Here is a 6946-nt window from a genome sequence, read left to right as displayed (position 1 = left end):
CGCTCCGCCGCCGGGCCCGAGGCGTCTCCCGGGGGTCTCGCAGGGAGAAGGAAGGAAGACAGATGAAATCGTCCTTTTTACGGCGATGTCTTACTTTAGGGTTTACGTTACCACGTTACGAGGTCAATCCCTCTAGCAGCTGTGGAACAGTGAGGGGGTTTCGCCAGATTGCGTTACCCACGCCACTCTGAGCAGCAGAGGCAGAGAAGGAAAAAAAATGAAAAAAGCCCCAAAAGGTTCTTCTTAACAAGCGAGCATGGAACGAATTAGCCCAGCTCGGATCCCTGCTGGACCCCGGTGCTGGAAGTCTCACCAGGTGCGACATTACGGGGACACGCTGGGGCGGGGTGGATTTCCGGACATGTGAGGAAGGTTTGTGTGCGTAGGGGGGGGGGGGGGGGTTGGGGGGTGTGTGTGTGGGGGGTTGGGGGGTTTGTGAGTGTGTGTGGGTAGGTGGGGCGAGCATATATACTGACAGTTGACAGCACGTGGTTCCGCGCACACGTACGGGTCCTATCTTGCGCGTTCCGTCCGGCAAAGCAGGATGGGCGTGATCGACCTCTGGTGTGCGGGTTTGTTTGTGGAGCCCGCGCTTCTCCGCAGCGAGCAGGAAAAGTAAACATGTGCAGGGTACTGCTGCTGCTAATGGTGTGTGTGCGTGTGTGTGCGTGTGCGTGTGCGTGAGCCCATGCTGCTAATGGGGTTTAATTTGATAAGCGGTTGGCGGATTTGTCAGCACCCAGCTGCATCTGGAGAGTCAGGCTCTGTATATTTTGGGTAAACATGCACAAATTCGCTGCAGGTTCCCCCTATAATTCCTGTCTGTCTCTCTCTCTCCGTCGTTATCTCACTCTATCTCTTGTTTCGTACAGCAGTGAGACATGCCCTTGAAAGACGACAAAAGTTTATTATTGTTCTGATATAGGGGGATATTTTCCTTCGTGAAAAAAATAACTTGGTGGTAGATAACGATCAGCGTCCGCACTCGCTGAAATGATGGTTTCCGTTTGATCTCTGGCAGTTGAAACAGCACGTTGGGAACAATGTATACACAACTGCTCTGCTACACTGTTTAATTATTAACAGAACAAAAACAGAGGTTGGTGTAATTACAGTAAGAATTGTCAGCTATAACATGTTTTGTGTATAGACACGGATGTGCAGTAAGTCATAGAACTACTTAGTTTAAAACAGGGGTGTCGAACTCAACTTGGGGCGAGGGCCGCATTGGTCAAAAGGTCACTTGATGGGGGCTTGATGAGTAAACCTTTGTGGAGATCTTCTCAGTTCTCATTGTATGCTAGTTACTGCCATTCAGGATGGAAAATAAAATCCATTTGGATTTGGGGAGAAGTAGTTTCATAAGGGGCTGGTATGAAGTACTTGATATAAAGAGAACATGTTCAGTTCACTAGTCTACACTCTACTCTACACCTGCCTTCATTTCATCTGATTGTCTGTCTGGCAGGCACTTAACAAGCAATCGTTAACTGTGTCTGTTAGAGAGAGGGGCAGAGAAGAGTGGCTTTGCTCAACTGGATTTATACTTATATTCTCCACTCTGATGAAGGTACATGTTCGATATATCATGCAGCCTTACTTATTAGCCTATATTTTAGATATTAAAAAGAATGCGGCCAGCGGATCACCAGTTTGACACCCCTGGTTTAAAACGATCTTCACCGTGAATCCGTGTTCAGAACCGAATGAGCACAGACTATAAGCTGACCCCCTAAACAAAAATAATGGACGCTGTGAAAGTCGTCCCCTCTGGTTTTAAAAAATGTGCTGTGAAGTGATTGTTAAAGCATACTCTTCTCCTGGGCCCTGTACGGCGGTGAGTCTGTGCTATAGTATCGGGCTTTTGTCGATGGGGGAAGGGGGTGGGGGGGGGGGTGCATGTGAGACATATGGGGGTGGAGGTAGTTCAGCTGGGTGGGGGGTGGGGGGGGGGGGTTACGGGTGGCGACGGACGAGCTCTAATGTAGTCACAACAGAGGGTTGAGCGCCAAAGGAAACGGACGGGGTCTCTCGCCTTTCTAGACCGGATGAGAGGCTCAGACCACACACAGGACTTACTGTATGTACGCTGGATGGAGAATGAACGGAGCTGTGCTCTTGTGTTGAGGAATATGATGTTACAATCATGTCGCTCTCGCTCTTTATCACACAGACGTGCATGCGCACACCCACACACACACACATATCATCTCTGTATGAGGCAACGCAGCCTCCAAGGTCCACATTGTCGTCATGAATGAATGGTTGTACTGGTATTCTCTTATCTTCTTCTTCTTCCTCTCCCCTGAGTACTGAAAGATAAAGAATCATAATCACAATGTTAAAGACTATATCACAAATACAGTTTAATCAGGGGACCCCGGGCTGGATGGAGTATAAAGTTATATACCGGCCCACCATTCCCGGATGCGGTAGTGGCCAGGCCGTGTGGCTTCGGCGAACTCACTCCTTGTTGGAGGCACTAGTGAATACATAACACTACTGGTTGGCCTAGGGGGGCACCTGTTCAATGTGGACGGGATAGTTGTACAGTCTACAGGTGGAACTCCTCACTGTCAGGTGAAAGGAAGCGGCTGGTGACTCCCTGTGTATCGGAGGAGATATATAGTCATCTTCAGTACACCGGTGGTTTTCAAACTTCTTTTTTTAGATCCCTGTATTGGTCCCACGGGAGAATTCCAGTCGCCCAAGAGGCAGCACAGCAGTTAAAGAGTTACAAAGTTACAGATACAGATCATTGGAAAGTACTGTTGTACATGCAGCTATTAAAGGCAATAAACAACAATAAGAAGTACCATCGTTAAATAATAGAATGTAAAAGTATAGACCTAACTATCCTGCACAGAGAAACAACACCAGGTTACTCTGTGTCCTCACAGTATCCCCCCCCAAAACAAATACATTACAGGTGTCAACTGTGCAATTCCAACCAGTGCAATACAAAGGAAAAGTGACAGTGCAGTATAAGTACTATAACCAAACTCTAAAGTGTCATTAGAGGACAGGTCAGAGTCATTGGTACATCTATTATTCCAAGTTATTATGTGACCTGGCAGAGCGACCATTGTGTGTCTCGTAAATCCTCATTGCTACTGGCACAATCTTAATTTCAAGGACCCCCAATATATAACTCCTGGGGAGGTCAGGATTCTCAGGACACAAAGACATGCGCATGCACACGCACACACACACACTAGCCCAGAGACACCATATCCCTTGAGTAACCAAATGGACATTTTGTTGCCCTACACATCTATATGATATGTGCTGCCACCTCTCTCCGCCCAATACACCCCCCCCCCCCCCACCCCCCCAACCTGACGAGAGCTCAGTGTTTCCTCATGCAGATCGCCTACTTTCGCCTTTTGATAACTTTGTCCTATATAATGTTGATGCTAAATAACACTTAAACTCACTGCTAGACGGGCAGGGAAGTGGTTCTGCTTCAGTAATGCCAGATCCACATGGGCACACATGCAACTCGAGGACGCACACACGGGCGTTGGACGGTAATTATTAAGTGGCAGAGACGCGTTTTGTTGCCCTCCTCGGCGTGTCGCCAATACGCATGCGTATTGTGAGTATATATGCCCGGTGGCAGGCCTGGGATCTGCTACTTTTGATGCTTTAGTGCAGGTGTGGACAACTGGCGGCCCGGGGGCCACATGCGGCCCCCACCTTCACTTAATGTGGCCCTCAGGTTAATGTCAGAATAGAATACTGATATAATTTTGGTTTCAGCTGTTACTATTCCACAACATATAAACATGACCCGCTGTTATTACTTCAGTCTAAATTAGTAGCTCATTGCTTCAACACAAGTATAATTAAAGGCATTTGAAATTACATAAAAATGTTAATTTTCAGGATTCCAATTCCGATTCCAAAAATAGCAAAAATTCAAGATTTCAAGAATTCAAGAATATAGCAAAAATAGCCGATCTACAAGCTCAAAACGTGCTACGACAGTAATATATGGCCCTATGGAGTGAGTGTGGAAATATAGTGGCCCTCTCCATCGTCAAAGTTGCCCACCCCTGCTTTAGTGTGATGCTGCAGTACTAGTATAGGTGTGTTAATTTATGAAAAACACAAAACGTTTAAATATGGAGATAAGAGGTCTCTGCCCGACAGTGACGATACGTGTATATATAGCATACTTTTCATAAAAACGGTTGGAAGGCATTTGGAGAATTGGCCTGCAGGTCTTAATGGGTTAAGTATACAAATGGACACGGCACACCACTTACACTGGCCCATCACGTTCAGCCATTTGGCGTCATGCTGTCCCCTGTGCCCTGGCTGCACGGTGACCCTCCCTGGCCATGTTGTCCCCTGGCTGCACGGTGACTCTCCCTGGCCATGTTGTCCCCTGGCTGCACGGTGACCCTCCCTGGCCATGTTGTCCCCTGGCTGTACGGTGACCCTCCCTGGCCATGTTGTCCCCTGTGCCCTGCACGGTGACCCCCCCCTGGCCATTTGGCACAAACAGCAGCCATGTCGGAGAAAGGGAAGAGGGTCAGTGATCCTGAGGTGGTGGTGTGCATGGGGTCATGCAGTGTTTACAGTGTATGTGTCGCTAACTTGATGAGAGTCACTCTCCAAATTGTCATATACGGAATTACGGATGGAGAGCTGTTTCTGTGTGTGTGTGTGTGTGTGTGTGTGTGTGTGTGTGTGTGTGTGTGTGTGTGTGTGTGTGTGTGTGTGTGTGTGTGTGTGTGTGTGTGTCTGTGTGTGTGCGTGTGCGCATCAGTTAGAGTCCGGAATGAATTTAGGTACCGTCCTTCAACACTGTTCGCTGTGTGTGTGTGTGTGTGTGTGTGTGTGTGTGTGTGTTTTTCCAGGTGCTGTGTCAGCGAATGTGTGTGTATGTGTAAGAAAGTGTGAGTGATACTAGAGAGAGAGAGAGTGTATTTGTGTGTGTAGGAAGGGGAAGTGAAGGCGGTATTTCCTGTATCACACACAGAGATGCTTTGATATATTATATCTGGAAGCAGAGGGAGCTAGCAGTGCACAGTGAGTGTGCGAGAGAGAGAGCAAGAGAATATAAGAGTGCATTGTGTGTGCGTGTGTGTGTGTGTGCGTGTGTGTGTGTGTGTGTGTGTGTGTGTGTGTGTGTGTGTGCGCGCCTAACAATAGCTGGCATGACAAAAAGCAAAGCCAAACAACTTGCCAAATACTGCTCTGTTTCGGCTGTTAGGCAGTTTGTCTGTGTGGAGGTGCCATGTGAATCTATAGGTGTCCATGAACTCTCAGCCCCATTTGATTCCCTGTAAAATTATTGTTATTTGCTAATTCAAATAAATAACTAATGTGTGTGTGTGTGTGTGTGTGTGTGTGCGTGCGTGCATGTAATTGTGTGTGCATATACACTTGTCTCTTCCAAACCACGCCTCCTAGGAGCACCTCATCATCACCCCAAATTCACTGAACACTGCATGGACATCCTCTCTAGTCTAGTCTTCAGCCGAAATAACTATTGCAATGTTGCAAATTTTGTGCATTTCCTGTCCTGCTGTAGCCTAGTTCAGTGGTTGTTCAGTGGTGGAGTCAAGGACCCCCAAACTGATATGTATTTGGCAGACACAGACACCCATCTGAAAGTGTTTTGTTCCAAGGACCCCCAGCCGAGAAGATTGATGTGTCCGAAAATGATTAAAAAAATAGCATATGCACAAACACTCGCAGCGCGGCACAAAATGATGCGCTGTACTGTATCTGCTTTTTTTTAATAGACAAAACGTAAACTGATAACGGATTATGACGTTATGTTAACTCCTTTAGCTGGGGACCCCCTGGAACCTCCCCAAGGAACCCTGGGGGTCCCCGGACCCCACTTTCTGAATAGCCTATATATTACAAGGCTGAATACTAGTGTACAATATATACGTCTAATGCATTCATTTTCGAATGAAATAAAGTAGCGTGCAGTGCACAGATACAGTATAGTATGTTTGCTTAGCAAGAACACATCACTTCAAACACTTCAAAACTAAAACGAACTGCCTCCCCCTGGCCACCCGGGGCGCCTGATGGAGGGGAAAGGAACTGGTTGGAATAACGTGTTCCTTCCACGCGCTATACGTCCAACCTGGAGCAACTTGGACCCTCAGGCATGAAGGAAGCATGAGTTCAAGTCCTTTTGCTCTCCCCTTGTCCCCCATATATGGGGACTAGGTTGGTGGAGGGTGTGTAGAGCCCAGGATCACATTAGATAATTGACACAGATTCGCCAGATTCAATCAGTAGTTCGACTCTTAACAGAGATTACATCGTTCAGAAGGAATTTTCACTTTAATTTGACAGTCCATTTAAAGTTTCAACGTTCAGTCCATCAAAATGTGGGAATCTTTTATATGAATTCATACAATTGAAATATATACCCGGCCTATTCCCTTCATCATCTCACAGTGGCATGGAAGGAAATATGAAATCAATTAACAGAAAGTGGTTAACTGGAATCATAGCGTGCAGTGTCAATAGCTGCTATAGCACTGTTAAAATGGCAATTATTCCTAGGTTTTGTTGCTAAATTAACCAAACTTTTGTTTGTTCTGAGATTTTGCAAAAAACTAAATGTGGTAAAAATTAATGAGAATAAATGACAGGGGGGTGGGGGGGTAGTTATGAGAGCGAGAGTGTGGCTCAGAGAATGGGAACACGATAGGCAAGTGAACGGAGGCGTTGCTGGTTTGAGGCACACTATTGTGTGTGTGCATGCATGACACGTGTAGTTGTGTGTGTCTGCACATGCGCGCGCACACACGCGCGCGCTGCGCGCACACACACACACACACACACACACACACACACACACACACACACGTGTGGCTAAGGGTGTGTTACGGTCCACTGCACACACAAAATCACCACGTAGTCAGCAAAGACTGCCTGCCAAACTTCAGAGAGAGAGAGGGAGAGA

Source organism: Protomyctophum parallelum (assembly GCF_964188405.1).
Source record: "Protomyctophum parallelum genome assembly, chromosome: 19".
In the NCBI taxonomy this organism is placed as follows: Eukaryota; Metazoa; Chordata; class Actinopteri; order Myctophiformes; family Myctophidae; genus Protomyctophum; species Protomyctophum parallelum.
This window is presented reverse-complemented; position numbering follows the sequence as displayed.